This window comes from Dermacentor variabilis, chromosome 3, assembly GCF_050947875.1.
Source record: "Dermacentor variabilis isolate Ectoservices chromosome 3, ASM5094787v1, whole genome shotgun sequence".
NCBI classification, from domain to species: domain Eukaryota; kingdom Metazoa; phylum Arthropoda; class Arachnida; order Ixodida; family Ixodidae; genus Dermacentor; species Dermacentor variabilis.
The window spans coordinates 112,445,707-112,473,466 of record NC_134570.1 but is presented as its reverse complement, the minus strand read 5'-3'; the positions used below and the strand labels follow the sequence as shown (position 1 = coordinate 112,473,466).

The 27,760-nt window shown below is 49.5% G+C and overlaps 1 long non-coding RNA gene across 1 annotated transcript; it reads right to left on the bottom strand.

Annotated features, from left to right (window-relative positions):
* Positions 1-164: 164 nt before the first annotated feature.
* On the bottom strand, positions 165-21,426 carry LOC142574097 (uncharacterized). Its single transcript, XR_012826415.1, has 5 exons — positions 21,348-21,426; positions 19,747-19,791; positions 18,103-18,126; positions 4,360-4,380; positions 165-261 (listed from the first exon to the last, which is right to left on the bottom strand). It is a non-coding gene; the product is annotated as an uncharacterized LOC142574097 (long non-coding RNA).
* Between the last annotated feature and the right edge of the window lie 6,334 nt (positions 21,427-27,760).

Here is a 27,760-nt window from a genome sequence, read left to right as displayed (position 1 = left end):
AAGTGAAAATGGTGCGGTGGTTTCAAAAGTACACTCCAGGGCTCTAGCTAATCGGCCCTTAAGTAGGACAGCTGGTTTATTTATCTCAGCTTGCGTTACTTTGAATACATATTTAATCATGCGGAAAAGCACAGATTAAAAGACAGAAAATAGCAATACGCCTGTCATTTATTTACTAAACGTAAACTTCTCACACGTCTTGAAAAGTGGGATGGTCCATGGTTTTTCGGTGCACTAGCTCACCGTTCCTATGATGCATTTCTGAGAAAAAAAGAAAATTAACGAACTGGGCATGAGTGGACAAGAAAACAAGGTCGACGTAAATTTCGCCGTCGAAGGAATTTGTTTCTGAATTGCACACAGAAAACTGTTTCACGGGAAGGAAAACAGAAGCGCGAAGGAAAGAAGGGCGACACAAGTCCACAGGCCCGGTGCTTCGTCCTTGTTTCTTTCACGCTTCCGAGTAACGAGAGTAACCGGCGGACACTAGCCACTTTCGGGTGAGTGCACCTTATCTCAAGATATCAGGCGTTATTCCCGACGACCGCCCGCCCGCCTGGTTAAGCCTAACGCCAGCTCCTGCGATCTCATCGGCAGAAACACCCTCGCGCCGCGTGAGCACGAGCACACGAGCGCTCGCCCACGCAGCGGCGAAGAGCCCCTACGATGAGCCGAGAGGCAGCTGCTGCAAGCGAAATGTCAAAGAAACAGAAAGAAGATGAAGCGAATGCAATGCAAACAGACCGGACGGAAGAAAACACCGGGGAAGGTACCTGGAACTATCACGCAGAAAGCGGCCGAACAATCGAAGCGGAAAGCGCCTGGATCACAAGAAACAAGAAAGCCAAGAAGGACACCTCGAATTCAAAGACGCCGGCAAAAAAACCAGCCGATGAGCAAACGCCCAATGCAGCACCTTCACAGCAACAACGCAGACCCAGGATGCCGCCCCTACCACTTGACGACTTTAAGATCGTCTACCGCCCGCAAGCAGGTCTCGACCTCGCCAAATGGAATACCGTCGCAGTCATGCACGCCATCGGTAAAGTGAGTGGACTATCGCAACAGGACTTCAATGAGAAAGTACGCGTACAAGTACAAAGAATCGAAAATTTAATCATCGCAAGCACGGCAGGCAAGGAAGACGCAAAGATGCTGGTCAGCATCAACAGAATACAGCTCGGAGGCACTTACCACAACGTCAAAGTCAACATACGAACCCCTGACGACGACTCCCGAGGCGTCATCAATGGCCTCATACCAGGAACAAGCACCGCAGAACTTATGGCAGGAATCCGAGCAACGCGGCACGATACACCGTACTTCACGCCCGAATGATGGGTCAGTCGACCGCGGCATTCGTATTCTTCGAAGGACCGCACGTTCTCTACTACATCATCTTCTAAAGCGTAGACTTCCGCTGCAGACCATATCGCAAGTCAGTGCAGTACTGCCGCACCTGTGGCAACACGGGACACCGCTAAGACGTCTGTCCGAAACCGATCCCAGATTTTTGCTACAAATGCGGCAAGACCAGACAACCACAAGACCATGACTGCAAACCAACCTGCAAGCTCTGCCGAGAAGCGCACGAAACTAAGAACTAATACACGCACTGCTCACCAGCCGCATCACATACGGCACGCCGTACCTGGCTTAAAGAATGGTGAAATAGAAAAGCTCAACATCATGATAAGGAAGGCAATCAAAGTCGCCCTGGGACTCCCCGCCATGGCCTCTACATCACGTCTCCTTAAGATCGGCGTCCACAACACGTGGCAAGAGCTCGCCGAAGCGCACAAGAACAGCCAGCTGGAACGACTCAAGCTCATGCCCACAGGGAGATCAGTACTGCGACACCTAAACTACAGCGAGACGTATGTTGCAGACACGGACAAGAAAGAGCGAATACCACCGGACGTTCGAGAGTGCATTTGCATCGCACGTCTCCCGCGCAACATGCATCCCATATATCACAAGAGTAGAAGACAGGCTAGAGCCAACGCCATCAAACGAAGTTTCAAGCATGACCCGAATGCCCGCTACACCGACCCGGCAAAGTATCCGCATCGAAACGCGTACGCTCTCAGCGTTGTAGACTCTCGAGGCTCCGAGCTGGCATCGGCAACCATCAAGACACGCAACCCGGAAACGGCTGAAGAAGCGGCAATCGCTCTCGCCACCACTACATGCACAGACTCAGCGGTTATATTCACCGACTCTCAGGCCGCCTGCAGAAACTTCTTGAGGGGCCGCATCTCGGCCGATGCACTCAAGATACTAAAAGGACGAAGCACTCCGCTTCCGTACACCTGCGTAACGTGGGTAACCGGACACGAGGGACTAGGGGGGAACGAAGCGGCCCACGCCGCTGCCCGCGAGCACTTCAGCCGGGCTCCCCTATCCCCACGCGCTCTCGGACCCATGACAGAAGAGGCGGAGGCCGTACCCACCAACGATTCGGCCATATTGCAACATTACAGGCTCGAGCGTCGAGTGTACCCTCCACCGCACCCTAAACTCGACAGAGAAGAAAGCTTGATCCTCAGACGCCTGCAAAGTAATACAATAATGCATCGCCTCTACCCGACGCTCTATGGCTACTTCTGCCCACTCTGCAACGTACCCGACACTTTGGCACACTTGCTTCTGGAATGCCCGTGGCAGGAAGGCAGCGAAATGCAACCAGAGAGGCACGCAAAACGAGCAATAGAAGCAAACCACATATTCGAAACGTGGGAGGCCAAGCTAACCCTCGGGGACCTGGAAAACCAACGACAACTCGTCGCCAGGGCCAAGAGGGCAGTCGAACCCAGTGGGTTCCTGGACTAAGAAGCCTTCCCACCTTAGTGTGATACCCGGCCTCGCTCGGCACACTGTTTCGTATAACAAACGTTTATTTCTCTCTCTACTAAGCCATGTTTCACGGGCTTAAAGGAAACTTCAATTTCACAAGCACTAATTTCTTCACGAGAAAGCTATACTGGCTGACCCAAGAAAGACAAAATGTTTGCCTCGAACACGTCGATTAACTTACCGAGCCTGAATGTGTATCAGCACCGAGTACTTTTGTCGGGCGTAAAATTAGAATGTCCGTGCTTATCGCACGAACTATTGAAAAACAGAATAGCACCTCTAAACACTCATCACAATTCGAGAATAGAAAGCTGCCCATACTTAAATGAACTAATCGACATAGACATCTTCCTGCACATTCGGCGGAAGTTATCAAAGCGGGATGTCACCTTTTGTTATGCTGTACACATGGAAAAAAATTGGCTCCGTAGTTATGCTGAACCGATTTTGGTTTATGTTTGTGACACTCGCATCTCAGTAATTTCACAGACCCGACAGCTGCATAAATGCGACATTATAGAAAAGGGGATAGAGACAAGTGTTGAAATCTGCTGAGGAGCTGGAAAGCTTTGCCTAGCTGACGGGCTCTCGCGCTGCTCCACGGGAATAAGTGTTCTGCGCGTTAGGACAGCAGTTGACAGCACAGCACAGGCTAGAGAGGAACTCAAGAGAGAAGAGTTGAGGGGAGAGGAAGAGAACAGGTGGGAGGCGCACAGCTGCAGGCTGTTGCGCAAGGAGCGCCGCCGCTCCCTGCGGCGGAGACGTAACGGTCAGCTCGTGGCTTGAGATTGAGGACGAGGCGGGGCAAGCGGGCACCGCGAACAAGATGGCGACGTTGCCGACTGCCTCAGACCGCGTGTGCGGCAAGTCGTTGCGAAGGGGAGAGTGTGTACCCTTCTGTCGCGACGATTAAATGAAAGCGTCGTAGCAGAAGGGGACGCGGACGACATACGACGCGGGTGCTAATCAGTCAGTTTGTTGTTCGGGATACGAACGCACGGTATCTCGCACAAGTCGCTGCTTATACTAGAAGTAGGCGCCCCCCTACAATATCAATAGCCAACGTTTTTAAAAGAGATTATGTCGATCAGGAATATTTTTACGCCTATTTCAATAAGGCGACACTTCGATGAGCCTTTGCCAGCTCGGAGGGACACGTAATTCATTGCGGAGGATCTAGAAGGCGATATAGAAATGCGCCCGTCTGAGAAAAGTTAACGCCACAAACTCGCGGAGCTTCTCAATCAGTAGCACGCTGGTGCCATTTAAAAGCGGCACGAAAGAACGCGGACTCGTAGAAGTGCTGGGACCACCTGCCTACTGGTATGGAGAGTTGTGCGTGGCACTAAACCCGTTTCGCGTTGTTTTGTGCTTGTTTAATAGCTGAGCACTTACTTCTGTAGGTAATATTGCATTCGGGCTTCGTACATGCATCTGTGCACCACTAACAATGTTCGTGCTTGTTTACAAGTGCAAATAAGAAAATGAAGACGGATACTTTACCTCTTCTTCTGGAGTTATACTCTGGGACCAGAAAAAGAAAGAGAAAAACAACGCATTAAAGCAATTTCTTAGGATGCAAGGAAGTAGTCTTGAACACGATTGTGCTCAACGTTTCTAATTTTGTGTTGTTTGCAGCTAGAATTTGTAATGAAGAATATCCCTTCGGGGTAAACCCTGCCCGCACGCGTGAGAGTTTACTTTGTTCTTCTGCAAGAAATGGGAATGAGTATTGACATGCTTCATCATCATCATCATCAGCTTGGTTACACCCACTGCAGGGCAAAGGCCTCTCCCATACTTCTCCAACTACCCCGGTCATGTGCTAATCGTGGCCATGTTGTCCATGCTTAGATTACAACTAATGTTTCACTCACAATATAGCGTAGAAACCAGCATATAAATAACTATATAGGCGTCTTGCAATAGCACTATTCTGAAATGACGCATGAAAAGATACGGGCTTTGAACATGAAATTAAATACCAAATATTTTTCTACTTCAGAAAATTATCATAAAGAACGCAAGAATTTAAATTCCACACATGAAAAAGTATCATTACCTTCGATATACGCAACGCATTAGGTAAGTACGCTTTACTGAGCTTCTAGCAACTGAACGATGAATGAAAGTTCGCAGCAGTTTCGCATACGTAAAGCAGGCATTTGAAGCCGCCGTGATCTTTGTGCGTGGGCCTTATTTCTTGGCACGCATCTCTAATTAGTAAGCCCTGTTACAATCTCGACCGGGTGAGGTGGGTCTTCACCGCAAGAATCAGGATACGACGATGAAGCCTGCTATCGTGACGATTAAAAAAAGTAGAACAGATTGTATTCGCTTCATTGGTACGTGGATGTGACTCATCTGAGTCTCGAGCGGTTCTTATTAAGACGGGGGCCACCATAGCCTTAAATAGCCTCTGGCTTTCCCGTGGTAGTCGCCGTCTTTTTCCGGGGCTTGTCTTTTCCTTTCCCCATCCTTGGTGTCAGCTTGGGGAGAAGGGTGACGTCGTCCTGACCTTCGGTTTCTACTTCAATCCATTTGTGTCAGTTCGTGGAAAAGGGGGTGGCGTCGTCTTGGCCTCCTGGCCTGTCTTTCCCTTTGCCCATCCTTGGTGTCAGCTCTAGGAAAAGGGTCGCGTCATCTTGACCTTCGGTTACTTCTATCCTTTTATGTCAGTTCGTGAAGAACGTGGTGGCATCGTCTTGGCCTTGTGGCCTGTCTTTCCCTTTGCCCATCCTTGGTGTCAGCTCTGGAAAAAGAGTGACGTCGTCTTGACCTTTGGTTGCTTCTTCTATCCCTTTGTATCAGTTCGTGGAGAACGGGGTGGTGTCGCCTTTGCCTCGTGGCCAGTTTTTCCCTTTGCCCATCCTTGGTGTCAGCTCTGGGAAAAGGGTGACGTCGACTTCACCTTTCGCTTTTTCTTCTACCCGTTTGTATCAGTTCGTGGAGAACGGGGTGGCGTCATCCTGGCCTCGTGGCCTGTTTTTCCCTTTGACCATCCTTGGTGTCAGCTCGGGGAAAAGGGTCACGTCGTCTTGACCTTCGGTTTCTTCTTCTATCCTTTTGTGACAGTTCGTGGAGAATGGGTGGCGCCGTGTTGACCTTGTGGCCTGTCTTTCCCTTTTGTTGCGTTCTCCAGGGTAGCGTACCCCACCGCATCGAAGCTCGACCGACGTTACTATTGGGTAGCGTGGCGTTGTTGGCGGGCTGCAGGCATCCTGTAGACCATGGCGACCAGGCAAGGGCGAGACAATTTCAAGTGCGAAACTTGCATGGTTTAATCAAGGGTTCGTGAAAGATGAGAAGAGAATTAAGTTAAAAGGTACATTGCGGGGCCCTTTAAATGGGCTCACTAAGATTGTAGTCGGGATCTTCATCACGTCAACGCCACGTGGCATGCACTGAGTCCCACGGTGCTTGGCGGCGGCACCCACTCACCCGGCGACCTTTCACGCGCCTGCCTGCGCAGGGGCAACCCACGGAGTCTTGATCTGGAATAGGCAGCGGATCCATTTTCTTTCGTGTGTCGATAGTTCGCGGAAAGGGCGTCTGGTAGTGGATAGGCGGCTGATCCATTGTCCCAGCTTTCGTTGTAAGTCCTCGTCGGGGCTTGATCCTTTCTTCTAGGTGACGTTGGTTCGCGGAAGTTCTCCTGTAGAGCTTGACAGTTCGAGGAAAGGGTCCCTCTAAAATCGCGCACACACAAAGGGGCCTGTAAGCACTGCGGGATTCCAACCAGACCGGCAAGCCCTTGAGACAACCACAGCAAATTGGGAATTCACCCTTCGTTTCGATGAGGCATGGTGGTCTAGCATCCTTTGGTGCTACACGCCAACCGTAGCAGCATTTCTGGAGGGGGAGGAAGATCCCGATGCGTAAGGGCCACCAGCCACTGGGTGAGGGATCGGCGTTTCAGCAGCAGAATTTGCCTCCACCCTTGCTTCGTAGCTTGTAGATTCCTTGGAGTCGTTCATCAGCTCTCGTGGCGCTCTTGTATGCCTTTTCTCCCTGGTCCGGTCTGGTGAAACTGGACTTGCAAACCATTCTCGCAACTTTTCGTCTCCTGTTTGGGCTAGCGATCACTCCAAAACACTGCCGGACCCCCAACCAAAAAGCGAGCGAGCACAAGGCCACCCTCCCCCAAGACACACCAGGCTGTACAAAAAAAAAAAGAAAACCCGCTACTGCTTTCTCATCCCTTTCGCGCGTCCTTCCCCCCTAAACACTGAAAACAGCCATTTCTTGAAAGCGTTAAGACGTCGTTACTAAGATCAGCTAACAATCAACTACAATTTCGCGATAATAAAAACGTATGAAAAAGATATCAACGCGAAAATGCTACGGAAACCATAGTGAGCATGAGGCTTTCGCTCCTCTAGGGGAACGACTCAGACCGTCGGCATCGCCGTTAAATTTACCCTTTGATAGTGAATATCGAAGGTGTACTGTTGAAAAGCCAAGCTCCAGCGTAAAATACGGCCGTTTTTCGTAGACATGGACTGCAGCGATGTGAGGGGACAGTGGTCAATCTCCATGGCGAGCCTTGAACCAGCGATATAGCAAGCTAGCTTCTGCGTTGCCCATACCACGCAGGCGCATTCCTTCTCTGATGCACTGTATGCTTCCTCACGAACTGAACGCTTTCTACGGGCGTACAGTACGGGGTGTTCAGTTTCGTCATCTCTCTTTTGACAAAGCACCACCCCCATACCCCGGTCGCTGGCATCACACTGAAGAATGAATGGCTTAAAGTAGTCGGGCGCGTTCAACACTGGCTGACTCGTTAGTGATTTCTTCAGCATACTAAATGCCTTTCATTTTGCGTCATCCTACTTTACGGTTTGCGGTCCTATTTTCTCATCGCATTTGTTATAGAACTTGCAATATACGAATGACGCGGGATAAATCTTTGGTAATAACCTACCAAACCAAGGAATGACCTGATGACCCGCTTGGTGCGTGGTTGCGGTAAGTTGTCAATAGCGGCCAGTTTAGCCTCGGAAAGCCGACGATGGCCTTGCCCTATTACATGACCTAGATAAGCTACCTCCGCACGCCCTAATTAGCATTTAGGAGCCTTGACATTTAAGTTAGCCTCTCGTAGACGACACAACGCGGTTCGCAAGTGTTGCATATGGGCGGCCCATAATGAAGAAAAGATTGCTATGCCATCGAGATAGGGAAGTGCAAAGTCCTCCATTCCCCGTAGCACCTGGTCCATAGGGCTAGAGAAACAATAGGGAGAATTCTTCAATCCAAAGATCAGGACTTTCGGCCGAAAGGTTCCCATCGGGGAAATAAACGCTGCAAGCCTGCTTGCCCTCTCGGTCAACGGAACCTGCCAGTACCCTCTGACTAAATCGAGCGTGGAGATGAAATCAGCACTGCTCACTCTCTCAAGCCTTTCCTCAATATGCGGTATTGGGTAGGTGCGGTCCTTCGTGATTAAGTTGAGCCTTGAGGTCCCTTTCCTGGGATCTCAACCAAGATAACAGGAGAGGTATAATCACTCTCTCCAGGCTCGATTATACCTCGCTCTAACATCTTGTTTGTTTCAGCGACCATGACTTGACGTTGACGAGGTGAAACGTGATAAGCTTTCGAACAAACTGGGTCCGACGAAGTTAACTCGATGTCGTGAACGATCTCAGTGGTTCTGCCTAGTGTGTCTGAAAATGTCTTTAAATTCAAACACGAGTTCCCTCTGTTCGGCCCTTTGATTGGGATTCAACTCCACCTTCTCTACTAGCTTGTCAATGGTCTCGTGAATGTCTTTTGCCCCGTTACTGATGTTGACTCCAGAAAGTCGACAGACATCTCCTCAGGTTGGTTAAGGGACATGTTCACAATGGCCTCCCCCTGCCGGTATGGTTTAAGTAGATTGCTGTAGTACACTTGTGGTGTCCTTTGTTTTCCCGGTACCGTAATTACGCAGTTTGTTTCATATAATTTCTGAAATATGTCAACCGGTCCTTCCCATTGAACCTGTAGTTTGTTCTTCAATGAGGGTTTCAGGATCATTACCTTTTCCGCAGCTTCAAAGCGCCGCGTTCAACCCGCCCTCTCATAGTAAAACTTAACATTGCTTTGGGCCATGTCCATTTCCTGCTCAGCAATCAATGTGGCAGGGCTCACATTTAATAAATTTCTTCTGCATTCTGCCTCTCAAGAGATTTCAGGTTCCGGTGCTTTCCTGACCTCTTCATTAGCTGGTGTACTTTTCGCATTATCCCCTATAGGGCTGTCCTGTTTGGTGTTGGCTGACGAAGCCTCCGTCAAACCTGTTTCCTCCATCATTGGACATTCGTAGACTGCCTTGGCTGCGAGCTCCCTTGCCTTGGAACGAGTTAGGGCTTGCACTATTTCCTCACTAAACCCAATTCCCCTGCGTCGCAGCAAATCCTCAGATTTGTTAGAAAACAAATATGGATACTATGGCGGGAGATGTGCCGAGACGGCGGCTTGTGTCCAGTACTCCCAAAGGGCCTTCGATACGAATCTTTGCCACAGGGAGACAAACAGTGGAGGCCTCTACGGCTTGCCTTATAGAAGCACATTCTCCCGTGAACTGGCCTTCCTCCACGTACGATGGGTACACCACGTCCATTGTGGCTGCCGAGTCGCGAAGCACCCGACACGGTTGGCCGTTTACCATAAGGTCTTGAATGTACGGTTCTAGCAAGTTCAGATTTTCCTCGTTATTACTTAGTGACATCAATACTAGTTTGTGATTTCGCATCCCGCGGAGATATTCCCCATTTGCTGGCATTTGTAGCAAAATACTGTTTTTTTTTTGCCTTTCTGCCCTCCGTTCGGGTGACTCCTCCTTTTCCTCGCTGTCCTATCTCCTCACTATCTTTTCCTCACTATCTTTCACCGAATCTGACCTTTCCTTTGATTTATACCGACTCGACTTTGACCATCGCTTGGCTTGTCGGGTCTGTATTTATTCCTCTCCTTCTTAGGAGCTTAGTTGCCTTCGAAGGCACGACGAGTTACGTACTCTTCAGCGAGATCGGCCGCTCTCGTGATAGTGTCCACGCCTGGCCTTCCTGAACCCTCTTCTAGAGCAACGCACTGCATTGTCGTTTCGGCGTCGCTGAGTGCACACTCTTTTCTGAGCAATTCGTTCAGGTTTACCTCCAAGGTCAATGCAAAATCTGAGTATGACTCGCTTTTAGTCTTCTCGACTTCCTTGAATTTTCGCCTGAATGCTTCCGCTGATAATCTGTACTTTTTAAGCAGATTCGCTTTGACTTCATTAAAGTCCTCTGCTTCTTCTCTCCCGAAGCGGTCAATGATATCAGCTTCGTCATGTGGCTGTAACGTAAGCAAGTGTTGTGGCCACGTTTTTCTCGCGAATTTTGCCTTCTCACACGCGCGCTCAAATTGCACCAGAAAAAGACCTATCTCGCCTCCTACTGTGCAGGGTGCCATCAAGTCTGTCATTCTGTGCTCGCTTTCACGTGCCTCTGTGCTAGATCTCTCAGTATTTTGAGCTTTCAGCAACTCAATCTCTAGGCGCTTCATTTCGAGTCCGTCGCGTGCAACACGGTCGCGCTATTCTTTGGCCTCACGTGCTGCTCGCTCGCGCTCTTCTTTTTCCTCTAGGCGCTTACACTCTTCCTTTTCCTCTACGCGCGCTTACGCTCTTCCTTTTCTTCTATGCGCTTACGCTCTTCCCTTCTTATCTGCAATCCTCTCTAGGCATTCCTTCAGTTTATCGTCGTCTGCCCCGCTCGCTTCGATCACCTCTATGATCTCCGGCTTTCTTTTTGATTCGGCAATTTGGAGGCCCAACTCTCTCGCCAAGCTAAACAATTCCGGCTTCTTTAGTTCCGTCAAGTTCATGGCTGCCCTTAGTGCTGCTAAATCTTCACTCTGCAACAACCTCGACGTACTCAAAACTTCCGTCCATGGTTAAGGAAAAATCACTGCTCTGTACGTCCCCAAAGAATACGTAAAGCCAAGTGATATCTTAGTGAAGAAAAGCTGTGCACTCACCTTATGCAGTCATGAATCCTGACACCTTCCTTCCGAATGTTGTCACCAGGACGAAGAGGAGATGATCTCTTAGATGCCGTCCAAAGTTTGGGTCACCAGGGTTGCGTGTCCCACCGCTGCCACCAGTTGTTGCGTTCTCCAGCGTAGCGTACTCCAACGCTGCCGAGTTGTTGCGACGCCTGTCTATCGAAGCTCGACCAGCGTTACTATTGGGTAGCGTGGCGTTAAGGCATCCGATAGACCCTGGCGACCAGACAAGAACGAGACGATTTCTAGTGCGAAACTTGCAGTGTTTATTCAAGAGTTGGCGAAAAATGAGAAGATGGTTAAGTACAAAGTACATTGCGGGGTCCTTTAAATAGGCCCACTAAAATTGTAGGCGGAATCTTGCTCAAGTCAACGTCACGTGATATGCACTGAGTCCCACGGTGCTTGGCGGCGGCACACACTCACCCGGCGACCTTTCACGAGCCTGCCTCCGCAGGGGCAACCTACGCAGTCTTGATCGGGGATAGGCGGTGGATCCCTTCTTTCGCGTGTCGTTGGTTCGCGGAAACGGCGTCTGGTTGTGGATAGGCGGCGATCCATTGTCTCTGCTCACGTCTTCAGGAGCGTGCCTCCGTAGGCGGCAGTCCGCAGTCCTGAGAATCGTAGACTGCTCATCCCTTCTCTCTCGCGCGTTGCTGTTTCGCAGAAACCGCGCCTGGTTGTGGATAGACGGCTCATCCATTGTCTCTGCTCACGTCTTCAGGAGCGTGCCTCCGCAGGCGGCAGTCCGCGGTCCTGAGAATCGTAGACTGCTCATCCCTTCTCTCTCGCGCGTTGCTGTTTCGCAGAAACCGCGCCTGGTTGTGGATAGGCGGCTGATCCATTGTCTCTGCTCACGTCTTCAGGAGCGTGCCTCCGCAGGCGGCAGTCCGCAGTCCTGAGAATCGTAGACTGCTCATCCCTTCTCTCTCGCGCGTTGCTGTTTCGCAGAAACCGTGCCTGGTTGTGGATAGACGGCTCATCCATTGTCTCTGCTCACGTATTCACGAGCGTGCCTCCGCAGGCGGCAGTCCGCGGTCCTGAGAATCGTAGACTGCTCATACCTTCTCTCTCGCGCGTTGCTGTTTCGCAGAAACCGCGCCTGGTTGTGGATAGACGGCTCATCCATTGTCTCTGCTCACGTATTCACGAGCGTGCCTCCGCAGGCGGCAGTCCGCGGTCCTGAGAATCGTAGACTGCTCATACCTTCTCTCTCGCGCGTTGCTGTTTCGCAGAAACCGCGCCTGGTTGTGGATAGACGGCTCATCCATTGTCTCTGCTCACGTCTTCACGAGCGTGCCTCCGCAGGCGGCAGTCCGCGGTCCTGAGAATCGTAGACTGCTCATCCCTTCTCTATCGCGCGTCGCTTTTTCGCCGAAAGCGCACCTGGTTGTGGATAGACGGCTTATCCATTCTCTCTGTTCACGTCTTCACGAGCGTGCCTCCGCAGGCGGCAGTCCGCGGACTTGGTAATCGTAGACTGCTGATCCATTCTCTATCGCGCGTCGCTTTCTCGCCGAAAGCGCGCCTGGTTGTGGATAGGCGGCTGATCCATTGTCTCTGCTCACGTCTTCAGGAGCGTGCCTCCGCAGGCGGCAGTCCGCAGTCCTGAGAATCGTAGACTGCTCATCCCTTCTCTCTCGCGCGTTGCTGTTTCGCAGAAACCGCGCCTGGTTGTGGATAGACGGCTCATCCATTGTCTCTGCTCACGTCTTCACGAGCGTGCCTCCGCAGGCGGCAGTCCGCGGTCCTGAGAATCGTAGACTGCTCATCCCTTCTCTCTCGCGCGTTGCTGTTTCGCAGAAACCGTGCCTGGTTGTGGATAGACGGCTGATCCATTCTCTCTGTTCACGTCTTCACGAGCGTGCCTCCGCAGGCGGCAGTCCGCGGTCCTGAGAATCGTAGACTGCTCATCCCTTCTCTCTCGCGCGTTGATGTTTCGGGGAAAGTGCGCCTGGTTGTGGATAGACGGCTCATCCATTTTCCCAGTTGACGTTGTAAGTCCTCGTCGTGGCGTGATCCTTTCTTCTAGGCGACGTTGGTTCGCGGAAGTTCTCCTTTGGAGCTTGAAACTTCGAGGAAAGGGTCCCTCTGAAGTCGCATACACACAAAGGGGCCTGTAAGCACTGCGGGATGCCAGCCAGACCGGCAACCCCTCAAAACAACCACAACAAAGTGTGAATTCAGCCCTCGTTTCGATGAGACATGGTGGTCGAGCATCCTTTTTGCACGGGGTGCTACACGCCAACCGTAACACTTTGCCCATCCTTCGTGTCAGCTCGGGGAAAAGGAAAAAGACTCATCTGAGTCTCGAGCGATCTTTATTAACACGGGGGCCAGCATGGCATCAAATAACTTCTGTCTGCCCCGTGCTCGTCGCCGTCTTCTTCCGGAGCCTGTCTTTCCCTCTGCCCATCTTTGGTGTCAGCTCGGAAAAAAGGCTGACATTGTCTTGACCTTCGGTTTATTCTTCAATCCTTCGGTTTCAGCTCGTGGAGAAGGGGGTATCGTCGTCTTGACCATATGGCCTGTCTTTTCCTTTTCCCATCATTGGTGTCAGCTCGTGGAAAAGGGTGACATCGTCTTGACCTTCAGTTTCTTCTTCAATCATTTTCTTTCAGTTCGTGGACAACGGGGTATCGCCGTCTTGACCGTGTGGCCTGTCTTTTCATTTTCCCATCATTAGTGTCAGCTCGGGGATAAGGGTGACGCCATTTCGAAGAAGAGGGCAATTATGTTGACACGGGGAAGCCCGTTTGAATGCTTCTCACTCCTGACAGGTCGATGATAACAGCCCATACATCCGATCATATTGAAATATCTGATGGCACGAAAAGATGAAATTTTGGATTCTAAACAGCACCATTATATCTTTATGAGAACATGTCAACGTTCGCACGAACCCTTCTACATGTTGCCTCCCTCCACTCCCTGCTCTACCCCCAATCTCTTTATCCTTGTTTCGTTTTCGTCAATGCCGTACCATCAACGCCATTGCCAAACCTTTCCAATATTGCGCAGAATTTTGGGCGGCAGTGTTACACATATCATGCGATATTTCAGACATGGGCAAACTTTGACAACAAAGGCACTAAATGGCGTAAGGGCTCATTCACCGGCTACTCGCGGTGGTCGCCACATGTTAGAGTGTACACTCAAAGTCACAAAGCGACCGATCGCACATTTTCGCGAATCGTCGTGTTTGGTCGAAAAGCGACCGGTTTAGGTCGGCCGTTCGCTGCGCTATTTTGCAGTCGCGAGCCTACAACCTACTGAACCAATCAGAGGCGCACGGATGCTACGCCTGCCCGCGCGTACGCTTATTTTTGCTTATTTTAGGCTGCGACAGTGGTGCGAGAAAACGCGGACGGCACGAACCGGCGAACAACTCTGGCGCGCCGACGGGCCTATAGCGCTTGCCGGTGTGAACATCGGTCACCGCGGATAGCATTTTGATCGCCAGTCGCGGTCGTCGCTCGCGCGACCGCTGTCAGTCGCCGGTGTGAACGAGCCCTAAGGCGAAACTTTAGCTCGGTGTCAAGCTCCTATATGAATGCATGGTAACGGAACGTCATTTTTTCTTCCCCTTGGTACCTACTCCACTACTTTCAATGACACTATTACATTTATAGAAGAAAGCTAACATCTAGCAAGTCAAGGAGCGAATTTTCAATTTATGTTATTGATTGTCTTTACAAAATTTCTTAAAACTGCAAAATGTCAAGAACATTGAAGTAACCAGTTTCCAACTTTGTAAATCAGCTATAAAAAACAATATCACTGTTATCTAAACTGCCCCTAAAGCGAACAGAATTGATATATTATACACCGCTTTGGCATATAGCGCTAATATGTGAGCAGGACTTTTGCGAATCCCTCGTAAAGATTGTAATAGTTTCATCTAAGCTGTAAATTTATACATCAAGTTTGTTCGCTCTAAATGCTATAACAGATGCAGTTTAAACGGACACTAAAGGTTACCAGAAACTCAAGTGAAAGTGGTAGAGCAATGTTCTAGAACGTCTAAGGCGTCAATATAATCGCGAACAGAGCTTTAGTAACCGAGAAATTGAGGTAAATGCATGACACGATTTGAGACCCCCCAGCGACATTCCGGTACTAGCCCGATGACGAAAGGACTCCTCATAATTTGTGTTACTAATACTCAACTACTCGTATTAAAAATATCATTTCATTCGATTATAAGACGGAAAATAATGCTACTTGTCTACGTCTATTCGATTCTAAGAAAAAGTAACATTTTGACGTTACCCTTCAGTAATATGGGTGTTCGAAAGGTTTCGTTTTCGCTCGACTCTGCGCGCTCGACACTGCGCCGCGCACGCTTTGGAGTTTCAGTAGTTTCGGTATCGCGTCGTGCTGCGAGGGTTCTGCTGGCTCGCGAAACTTTCATTTGGAACAAGCAGCGAGAATGCCATGTCCATGTGATGTCGTGGGAAGCCCTCGTTGCTTTCCCGCTCCGGAGAGCCGGTGTCGAGGCCGCCGTCGTAGTACGCAACGACGCCGGCAGTGCGAGCCCTCAGCAGCAGGTCGCGCTCGTCGGTGCTCAAATCGCTGAAGTTGAGCCCACCATCGCGAGCCAATCTGTCGGTGTCAGGGTCCATTGCGACGAGCGTCGAAGTTAGCGTCATAGAATGAAGTACCAGCTTATGGGCGTCTTGCGCTGGAGTTTGAGGTATAGTAGCGGCGCCTGGTGGCGGTGCGGGAAACGACATCTGGGTCGTGCCAGCTTGGGTCGTATTGAGCCCTGGCTGTGGCGAAGCACGTTTCTAGGCCGAGTTTTGCGTCGATTCGCACATTTTTATGCCCTGTTGCGAGTGCGAAAAGGCTCGTCGCTTGTCATAGACCACGCTGCGAGCTCGCCGCAGCCTATAGTTTAACGAAAACGGACTCTCCGTGTGCCGTGGGACGTAGTTCGTTTCTCCTTCCGCTAGCCACCATACTCCCGCTTTCGCTCTGCTGTCGGCTCTGTCTTGGCTCTGTTTCTGGCCGCGCGTTCGCGTTTTGCGCAGAAAAGCCGTAGCGCCGTCTGCGGACGCCGTTCTACTCACCGATGGCGCAACGTCACTATGAGACCATGATGTCAGTACTCCTCGATCGGAGGGCGGGCGATTTGAACTGCGCTAGAGGTACGCGGACGCTTCAGAACGCATTTTCTCTTAAAATAAGTCTCTCCTTGGCACGAAACAAGCGTTTCGAGGTTTCTCTGATGGTATTTCAACAGTCCACGTTGACTTAATAGTAACCTTTAGTGTCCCTTTAAAGACCTACGATAGCGGTGCTTCGCACCGAGTTGCACCACCGAGTGGCCAGGATCGCGTTATTGCTTATGCAAGCCGCCTCGTCACACCATCGGAGTGCAACTATTCCATTACGGAACGAGAATGCCTTGCTGTAGTCTGGGCGGCTGCGAAGTTCCGTCCTTACCTCTACGGTCGCCCTTCTTCCGTAGTCACTGACCATCATGTTCTCTGCTGGCTCTCATCCCTAAAGGATCCTACAGGCCGGCTTGGTCGATGGGCTTTGAGACTACAAGAATTTCCGTATTCTGTGGTCCGCCTGCACCAAGACGCTGACAGCCTGTCGCGTTAGCCTGTTGACGACCCTGACTCCTCCAATATTACTAGTGCTGCTTGTGTATTCTCTGTGTCGCAGCTGCTTCATTTCGCCGACGAGCAGCGTCGTCACGCCAACATCAGAGGACTCATCGACCGTTTTGAATACTCTCCGGCCGATGCTACTCTACGCCTCTTCGTCCTCCGCGACGGTACTCTGTACCGTCGTAACCTTCATCCGGATGGCTCTGAGTTCCTACTTGTCATACCTAAACACCTCCGCTCAACCGTTCTAGAAGAGCTCCACGACGCACCAACGGCAGGACACCTCGGCGTATCTCGAACCTATGACCGTGTATGTCGCCGTTTTTTCTGGCCGGGCCTTGCCCGTTCCGTACGACGTTACGTCGCCGCGTGTGAACTTTGCCAACGACGCAAGAAACGTTCCCAGCCCCCCGCTGGTTACCTGCAGCCGCTCGACATCCCTGCCGAGCCCTTCCATCGTGTTGGCTTAGATCTTCTCGGCCCATTTCCAGAATCTACATCAGGAAACAAATGTGCTGCAGTCGCGGCTGACTACGCGACCCGCTACGCCGTAACCCACGCTCTTCCGACCAGTTGCGCAACTGACGTTGCGGACTTCCTTCTACATGATATCATTTTGATGCATTGTGCTCCGCGTCAATTGCTCCATGGCCGTACATTTTTGGCGAAAGTCATTGACGACATCATGCGGGCCTGCTCCATTCAGCATAAATTTACTACCTCCTACCACCCTCAAACGAACGGCCTCACTAGCGTTTGAACCGCACCTTTACAGACATGCTATCCAAATACGTTTCAGACGACCACCGTGACTCGGACCTGGCTCTACCCTACATTACCTTTGCATACAACTCTTCCCGTCTCGAAACTGCCGGCTTTTCCCCGTTTTACCTCTTGTATGGCCGCGAACCGATGCTACTACTAGACACCGTGCTTCCGTCCACCACAGCATCAACTTATGCCCGCGGTGCAATCGCCCGTGCTGACCATGCTCGTCAACTTGCGCGCGTTCGTCTACAAGTCTCTCAAGACAAACAGAAGCGACGCTACGACCTCCGTCACCGTGATGTCGATTTTGCGCCCGGCCCCCTCGTGTTGCTTTGGTCACCATCGCGTAAAGTTGGCCTTTGTGAGAAACTGCTTTCCTGATATACCGGCCCATATCGCGTGCTCCGCCAAGTGACCAATGTCACCTATGAAATTGTTCTAGCCACGCCCACTACGTCCTCCGGTGTGACTCAAGCCCTACAACTCTCCACGTGCCTTGGATATTTAAAAGCACCGTGACGGCGCTTTTGCCGCCGTGGGGTAGTATTACGATATTATCGGTAGGTACCCGAGAGACGAGCCGCCGCGAGAACGACGACGAAGTGGGTCTGTGCCCATGGTGCGAGTGAATGTCGGCCTGGCGCTCTGGCTCCAGTTCAGTGTAAATAGCCTGTAAATAGCCTCTTTCGTCTGTGTCTTTCTACACGTAACAATATGTTAAATAAAAGAAAGCACGTGGCAATATTGTCTCAAGGGACACACAGGATGCACCTAAAGGAGAGAGAGTGAGAGAAAGGAAGAAAAGGAGTTGGCTCAAACTTACCATTTCCTTCTTCATGCACTCCGCCTGTTGGATGGAGGAGATAAAAGAAAAGTAGAACAAAGATGTATCACAAAGAGTGGAAGACAGCTGAAGCTGTGACGTACACACACACAAACAAACAAGCACACGCACACACACATTGCTAGGGACGTCAAACGTAGCGTGACGCAGGAAGACCGGGTGCCCGCGAGCGTTGCAGTATGTGGAACGATAACGACCCTGAGCCTCAAGGAGCGATCATTAATCAGCTGTCGTGATTTCACATAGTGAGCTACCTACTAGTGACAGCGAAGGTTAAAGTACAAAGCAAGGAAAAAAAGTTTCACGGACTTCAAGCTTACAGTTGAAATACACTGTGATGCTTCAGCATTGGCACCTCCTTATCCATTCAACAATTGTCAGCGACTTCTCATCCTTTTTATGACTTTCTGTGAACATTCTCATCTATCTATCTATCTATCTATCTATCTATGATTCATTCTTAACCATATGTCTTGGATGAGCACGGCTGCTACGGACACTGCTTAAAAACAGTGGCTTAACTCGGCTATGCCAGGAAATACGTAGCGAAAGCTAAGGCCCAGCATGGTTAGCCTTGGGCAATCTTGACTGCAAGTCCAGGTTAGTCTGGTTGTCTAGCTATGTTGCGGCGTTAAGCCAGTCGTTCGGCGCGCTGTTCGTGTTTCCTGGCGATTAGTTTCCTCTTCATCTCATTCCGATGTCGATTTCAGGCCTCCTCCTACTTATCAGAATTGCTCCCGTCCATACTGCCGCCTCAGCTGTGATTGCGGCGCACGCGAGCTCTCCTTTTCAATCCTCCGACATTTTATCAGGCATGCGACGCAGCTGGCGAAGCCAGCGGAGGCGAGCGCAACGACGAGGAAAGCGGTGTGACGTTACGTGCCTCCTCGGAGCACGGCCACGGCGAAATCGCAAGTTCGCGGCCAGTGAAGCCTTCGCTTTAAAACGAGCCGGAACACACGCCCCATGCGTTCGCGCTCTGCGTCCTATGGTGCATGTTCTGCCTCGTTTTAGAGTTGTGCACACAGCGACGGGTTTATCCAAGACAATGCGTAACCAACGGAAGCCTCAAATGCAGTCTTAGTGCTGTTCGCACTTCGGCCAACTTGTGAGCGGTGCAGCGCGTGGACGTAAAGGTTGCTCTACATTACGGTTCGGACCTTCGCGGCGCGTGCCTTTGCGCGTTGCATTGGATTAACGTGAATTCGATCGCGCGCATCGCATTTAGTTGCGTATCGTTTAAAAAATAACTGCTTCAATAAAGCTTCGCTTCAGACAAATTACAGCGTGTGCAATGGATCTGCGCGATTCTTCTTTTTTTTGTTTCTGTTTCTTTCGTGATTTTTGCAGAATCCGAAATGCATGCAAAATGCGGTTACGTTAACGGTACATGGCACCACTTGTCCGCATAAGCCCCAGCAGCCATTAAACGCACACCTTCGGCTGACGTGCGGTTCCAGCCACGGTAGGTATCGCCAAGGACTGGTTCGGAATGACTGGAAGTTATTGTTGCATCTATGGATTATGCATTGCTTAAATGCAAAATAAATAAATAAACAAACAAACAGATAAATAAATAATTTTTTAAATAAATAAGGGGTATACCCATCATTCTGTACGTACCAGCACTTTGTAGTCTTGGGATTTGCCCTTACATACCGCTGCTGCCTGTTTCATAAAAGAAAGAAAAGGAAAGAAGAGGAGAAACGGTAAGGAAAACTTGTAATGCCTGCCGCACATTGGATGAACACACAAAAGAAACACAGCTAAGCTTGCTTATAGGGACTACTTCTTAAGACTTGCGCTCGCCGTGCAGTCACCGCACGTCGGCTTTCCCACGTTATATTTGGACCGAAAAAGAGCAGGCCTTACGAAAGTTCATCAAAGTTGACTTGGTACCGTCAGCCACGCGGGTGGAGGAGGAAAAACCGGTGCATGGAATTTTGCAGCTCGTGTTGGAAGCGGGGGAAAAACGGCCCTTAGATCCGAACGAGCATGCATCCACATGCAAAAAAAAAGGAAAAGAAAAAGACGCCGAATACATTTTGTGATCAAATGCGATGACGGTAGGAGCGATGAAATACAGACGTCCGAATTCCTGAGAACCATGCTGGTGCGTGAGGGTTCGAAAGGCCGATGGATAGAGAGGCGAAACCTACGGAAGTCGTTCAGTCTTCGCAATTCTTGTCAATTAATCTGGCGTACTTGCCACTTACCGGGACCTCATCACCGCTGACGCCTACCACAAGGATCGGGATGCAGTTCAGGATGTAGAAGCGAAAAATTGTCAACGTGAGCAGAGGATATCCACGTCTTCTCGCTCTTTAAGTGTATGTGTGTGTTATTGCGCTAAGTTGAACAGACCGTTTTGTCAGGTTGAATGGGGAGCTTAGAATGCCGAGTTGACCACGAAAGCGCCTACTGAGTGCTAGTGCAGCGACAATGCTTAGTTCCGTGCACCTAGACCTTTAAGGGGGGGACGTGTATTATCGTCCGCAACACACCGGGTGCACGCTATCACCAACCGGTGCACTTAGGCGCCAACGCAGCTGCGCTGTGAAATGACTGGCTCAGCCTGTGGCCGACTGCGACCGAAGCTAATGCACTGGCTGAAAGCAAACACCCACGAGGATGTCTTTTAATTCTTTCAGTTGCGCTGAAGTTAGCAGCAAGGTTAGTTAACGGGAAACCAGAACACCACCTAATACTAGCGCAGCGGCAACGCTGACATGCTGTAGTGAACGCTATATCATTGCCGCATAATGTTTCCCGCGAAATGATGTCGTAGCATGGCGGAAACTCCAGACGAACACATATCTACACTTGAGTCTGCACCACGTCATGCACCCTGTGTTGTATTCCTGTAAATGTCCACACTGGGATGAATGCGCAACGCTTTACCACATGGTATGCGCATGCGCAAGCGCACCAGAGCTCACAGCCATACCACACGGTTACCACACGGCAATGGGAGGCAGCGCTGTCCAGCTCCTGCTCGACGGACAAGCTCGAAGTGGTCAACCGAGCGAGAAAAGAGCTACCTATACACTGGAGTACTCTTCTATCCAAATTTTATTCTCTCTCTCTCTCTCTCTCTCTAGAGAAAATGGTGACTTTCCCGCTTTGAAACTGGCGTCATGGGATGGGCATTGGTATTATTGGTAGTACAAGACGTTAACGACGCTAAAAATGCAGCATGGCGATGTGACATCACCGAGACTTACCTTCTTGATCCGCTCCATTTTCACTTTCACATCGCGTCCTTGCAAACACGCCATAATTTTCTGCACTATCTTGATGTCTGTCCAAGAAGAGACACGAGCACGCAGCGTAAAGTGACACGAAAAGTGACGTATAGGTTCAGCAAGAGTCATCGTCGCCTAAGAAACCAGCTCGTAACACGGGTTTTCCCGCTTCCAATTGCGATCTACAAGTATTTTATTGTTTTGTTGTTTTCCTGCTTAGACTTAAAGCTCTCGGCAGAAAATTTAAGCAACAGATTGCAAGTAGCCTTAGAAGTCTCCAAGAGCAACCCTACTATGCTCCGATGAACGAAGTAATTGATACATGCAGGCGCAGGTGGCGCAGGTGGCGCTGCATCCAGTGACTCCGCAAAGTTGATATGAAAAGTTAACTCGAAAGCAGCATTTTGTGCAGAGATGACTCGGGATTCCTTCCACATCCCCGCAGTAAAGTCTGTGGATAATCGAAAAGCAACGAAAACGCTTTGGTCCTCGCCGCCGAGCTACGCGATTGGAAGATAACTTCAGCGCGCCCCCTGGCTGGTGCCAAGAGCAGCTAGCAGACGACACGAGCGTTGCGCGCCGCGTTTTCCGCTCTCAACCGGCGGGCACATTTGCACCCACACGTGTCCTTTAATATGACATGGCTTTGATATGACGATAACTGCTTTCGCAGCCGCCGGATTCTTCTCCGTTTGTTAGCGCAAAGGGAAACAGAAAGGAGCCAACGACCCTGAGAGAGGCGCTGAATTCCCGCATTGGCCGCCAAATTTCGCACAGCCGCTTCATGTAAGGCGGCTCGCAGGGCTTGCGCAAATAAATGTATTTTTTTGCGCCCGGCACGAATCAGGAGGCTGTCCCGGCAGTTGACGGCACTTTTAAACGATCTGAGGGCTTTAACCTGTAGCTGTGGCGAGAGAGACCTCAGTAGCCGTGAGGCCCATGTATACACGACAGGCATATCACTTAGTATACATATCACACACCTCTCGCGCGAAGATGCGAATTGTGCAAGATAGCTGACGTATCTACCAGTAACGTTATAGACCTTAAGCTATATATGACTATTGGGCTATCGGGGGTGATACGTACTGGAAGAAACAGGAAAGTTTCATATCTCTCCCTGTGGAATTGTTTTGTCGGATATTTCTGTGCGTCCAAGGCTGGTGAAATGATAACATAGTTTTCAACTACGTCTTTTGTCAAGGCACGTCTAGTTAGAGCTCCGTTGTCGGCTTCTATAAATTTTTTTAAGGCCTTAACGGTAAGAGTGTTACCAGTGCGACAAGAAAACACCATTAAGGGTGCAAACATTTTTACAGTGTATTATGTTTAACATTAAGGTTATGTCCTATAATGCCTTGTCCTGTCGTTCCTGGGTCTTATGACGAATGTCAACCAACACTCTCGCTTATCAAGCTTATTGCTCTGTAATGTTTGTTGACAGCTATCATCACTCTCTCGAGTGTTATTTTCAATGTTAAAAAACAATATTTGGTTCTATTCGCATAAAAACGCCCCTAGTTACTAAAGACCAATGCGTACTCCTTTGACTTCTACGGACAGTGCTCTAACCAATCTTTGTGAACTACCACTAATCCTAACGTAATAGAATGTAGTTAACACAACGCAGGAACATGCTCAGTGGTCTCGAAATTTTCACGTCACGCTGGCAGAGTCGGTTCGTAATAAACGCTAGACTATTGAAACTTATTTATTCGTAATAGATTACAGGCTGTAAAGAACAATGATATACAGAATGAGGTTCCATAGTCGACGACTGTATCGGGACCTCCTGCAGTTTATAAATATGCTTTCTTCTAAAGCAACGAGGAACCTCACATGTAAATCATATGCAAGGAAACATTGAAGAAAGTAAGTAAATCTAACACAGGAAATTATACAATCACAAGGAGCAAATCCAGTAAAACTAAATGAACTAAACGAAATTGACAGTAACGGACAGGTAAAAAAATAATACAAAAAATTTCACCCAAACGTGCAACACTACAACAAAAAAAAATCTAAAAGAAAATACATGACCATCAATAAAAAAGGAAAGGTTCCGGAACAGCGGAATATTCGAGGTAATAAGGGTGAAAAAAGAAAAAAAGTTATCGTTAAATATTTTCTGTTATCGATATCAGCCATCATCGCCAGTACTCACCTTGCTCACTCAGGACATCAGATTCGGCAACACCCCATACGAGAACCAGGGCGCAGAGACCCACGAATACCAACGAAGCGCGCATTTCTTTCTTGCTTTACAGGGTTGCGTAGAAAGTACGACGGACGCGGTAAGTGAAGTCAGCACCAGCTATGTGTGATCGCGTGTGCATCTCTAATGCGTTGGGCTGCGGGCTTTTTATGGTGCTCTTCCACAACGGACAGGGAGACGAGATTGCTTAGCTGGCTTACTGTTTACTCCTCACACCAGGCTTTCGACGATCCGCGAAAAGCACATTCCGTCAGGGGAGTCACGAAATCTTGACACAAACAGCTTCGAAAAAGTCCCGGTCACTCGTTTCGGCGGCATACTACCTTTGAGCTGTTGCCTCGAAATGGCGTGCAGTATACTTTTTTCTGTAGAAACCGCACGACGAGAAGCTTCACACCTGCTTCCACTCTGCTCGCGAGAAACTCGGCGTCCGTGCACCAAGTGCGTGCGTACGCGCGTTGCACGCACGTGCTACTCCGCACCAGTCGAGGTGTGAAAGTTGTCACACCCGACGAGTGAGCCACTGCAGGAGATTCTCGGTGGCTCGCGTACCCCGCTGGGCCGCTCACCGCTTTAGCGTTGCCTTCGCTTGCGCTGCTCGCAACTGTTTTTTTTTTTTTGTTTAAGAGCAATCCCCCATGCGTCAGCGTCAAGGCTGCGGCATCGCGTGTGACTTGACGTGTAGCCGACCTTAGGGCACGCGAAATCCTAGTCCACCGCTGAAGTGGACTCCATGTTCATGCGATTATTACGCGTGCCGGTTGTTCACACGTGTTCACACACCAGCGAACTGAAGCGCGAAAGGCGAGCGTCGGTTTAAACCCACTAGAACTACAGCCTTACGCAAGGGCGTCGCGTGCTGTTTTATTGGCGGCGAGAAGACGGGCTCTACGCATCCACGGACGGCATGTTTGGTGAAGGCAGCTGGAATGGGAGTACGCGTTCTTATTTTTCGCGCGCAAAGGGCTGTTGAAAGTGGCGTGGTAGTCACGTTAAAGAACACAGTAGCAATACTGTGAAAGACAAAGCTAATTTTTATTGGGCGAACTTGTGCGCACGAAAACAGGCTACACTTAAAGCGCAAAGACAGCGGTAAACACAGTAGGCGATCATCGAAAATCTGATCTGAGGGTCAAGCACGTCGGCTTTTAGAAATGTGTCGTCGAATGTTTCAGAGCAATCGCTGGGAACCACGTGTCTTCCACAAAGTTCTACACCATTCGTGTCGCGCATATACATGCAATCGGACTACACAAGGTTCGGTGACAGACAGCGGATGAAAGCATCGATAACATTCGAGAAACTTCCGATACATGCAGGCACGTCCTGCGCTGTGCGATGACATTTGTGAGGCGGTGAAACGTGGTTGCACGGTAAATATAAACACGTACACGTGTCAATATTCGTACTTCTGCAGCAAGTTGGTGGCCATTTTCGTATGCACACTGCATTAACCGGACTGTAGTGTGGATCTGCGCACAGTATAGTAGAGCGGGGAGTTACAACTGAAGAAAAAAAAAATCACAATAGCATTCTCATCTATAGTAAGTGCTCGGTGAAAAAAAGCAATACTTCAGCCGATTTACTATATGTAAACTATCAATAGGCATGCATGAAAAACAGCCTGAGTTGTGAGCGAACTCCTAAGGACAGAAGTTAACCAAGGGCTCCTTGCAAGTTGTTAATTAATTGACCTGTTTAGGATATTACCGAATTACTATTCGAAGGCATCGCTCTTATATACCCCACTGGTCTACTTACTATCTGCAAAAGTTCACCTCAGTGTACACCAGGTCCATTCTTGCTATCTACGAATTGCTAACGCGATAGTCGGCAACGACCTTGCTGATGACAATTACCCGTCAGCTCATTAAGGAAGTAGCCTGGACAGCTGCGAGAGGTGTTCGTGTGCTTGCTCACACCGGGACGCAAGCTTAATTGAACCAACCAAGTGTCTCTGTTGGCTCCACAGATTTGACCCTTCCTTGAAGCTGCAAATGTCCTCGCCTTTTTTTCCCACAGCGCTACAGCTTCACTGTGCTGCCTCTGTAGCTAAGGTAGGCTTTTTGTGAAAGCCCACTCTTTCGACAATAAACTTTCAGACACGCACCCATGTGTGACTCGTGCAGCGATGAAGAGAAAATTCAACGTGTGCGTGTGTGTTTCTGCATGGTATGGCACCTCGATCGACATTCTTGGAGACGCTGTTAAACCGGCAGGCAGATTTTATTGTGTCTAAAAGCTGACTGCATCATTGTTGGCAAGGACATGCACGGATGTTAATTCACACTTTCGCTTCATTTCTGCAAATCCTGACAATAGGAGGACAAGCGCATTAGAAGCACTAGTGGTGGCTGCGTCATCAGTATTTTCTCACTGGAACACTGTTTTTAATTTTCACTGTAAATACCATACCCATATACAATATTGTCACATCCAGTACGCGGCATGTAGAGGAAGACGTGCGCTCACGTGGCCTGATTCCTGAGCTCCCGAACACTGGTTCTGGTCAAGTAGCTGGCTGTTTTCTTTTAACCTTTGTCTTTTACGTATTTGTTTTTCACCTTTTCTTTCAATATCTGCTAACCTTCCAGAGTAATTTCCTGTTTCTTTGCAATGTCACTTTCATCGCCAGGCCAGAAGGCTTCCTCCTGGTCGGCTTCTGTTCCTAACTCTGATTTACCGGTGGAGAACCAAAGCCACAGAGCGTACCTGTGGCTTTGGTTTCGAGTCATGGCGGTGTGATTCGCATGAAGAATCCCAAAGCAATTCAAACCGAACTCCGGATGGCCTCGGCCAATTTTCAACAAATCACCGAGGTTAGACAGTTCGGCCGAGAGGGGATTCTTTGCTGCTCGTCAGACCAGGCTTGTGTTCAAGATTTACTGAAGTGCGATGTTTTCGCGACACATCCAGTGAGCAGTTTCATTCCTCATCACCTTGCATGTACCAAAGGCATAGTCCGCGGTGTCGACATAAGTCTATGTCCGGCAGAAATTTTGGAAATGTTTTTAGCGGCAGGCGTGATTTCTGTGTATCGCTGCAACCGTGTCGTTGATAATAAACGCATGCCCACTGAAACAGTCATTGCTACTTTCATGAACCAGTCATGAACCGCCCATCCGAAATCAAGGCATGGCCACTGATATACCGAGTTGAGCCTCTATCACCTCGGGTCCTTCAGTGTCTAAAGTGCTGGCGGTTCGGGCACTCCATAAAAGGCTGCAGATCCAACACACGATGCCGAATTTGTGGAGAAGGCATCACTCAAATGACTGTTCTTCCCTAAATGAGTCCTGCAGCCTTTGCAGTGGTCCTCACACCGCAGATGAGCCTAATTGCCCTGCAAGGTCAAAAGAAGTTCAAATCCTTGAAATAATTTATAGACGTCGATGCTCTCGTCGTGAGGCCATTGGAGAAATTCAGAGCAGGACTCAGGGGTATGCGGGTATAACGGCCCATCAAACGATGTGTATGGAAAACTCAATCTCTGAGGCTGTGGCAGCTTCCGTAGAAAAGGCGTTGGAGAAAGCAATGGAACGTATCATGACAAATCTCACCGACTCCTTTGTTCAGGCGCTGTCCTCACAAATAGCTCCGTGGTTTCAACTAACTAATAAAGCCAATATTGAGGATTCGGTGTCGGATCTACCGCGGAGTCCACCAATTGAAATATCGACCGCGCAGACATCCACAATTAACGAGCCATCAAATCCATCAACTTCTAAGAAAATCGACCAAATCTGTCTTTCTGACACAGATGGGATGGAAAATCAAGATGTAGATAAGGAACCCAGATCCCTTAAACGAACAAGGTCACCGACAGAGAAAAAACCTAGCTCTCCCACCAAGTCCAAGGCAAAAAAGTACGATAGAGAGATTCCTACTAAGAAAGACTTCTTAAAAGAGAGCGTTTTAGACCAAGCAGTTTCTACTGCTCGGATTTATTCATCATAGGAACTTTAACAGTAATTCAGTGGAACTGTCGTTCCATACTTTCCGCTGCAACAGATTTATTATATCTTATTTCTAAATATTCTCCAGATATTATTATTTTACAGGAAACTTGGCTTGTGGCTGGTCAGGCTTTTCATCTCAAAAATTTCCGATGTTTTCGATTGGATCGCCTATCCCGAGGAGGTGGTTTAGTTTTGTTTGTCTCATCAAAAATGTGTCA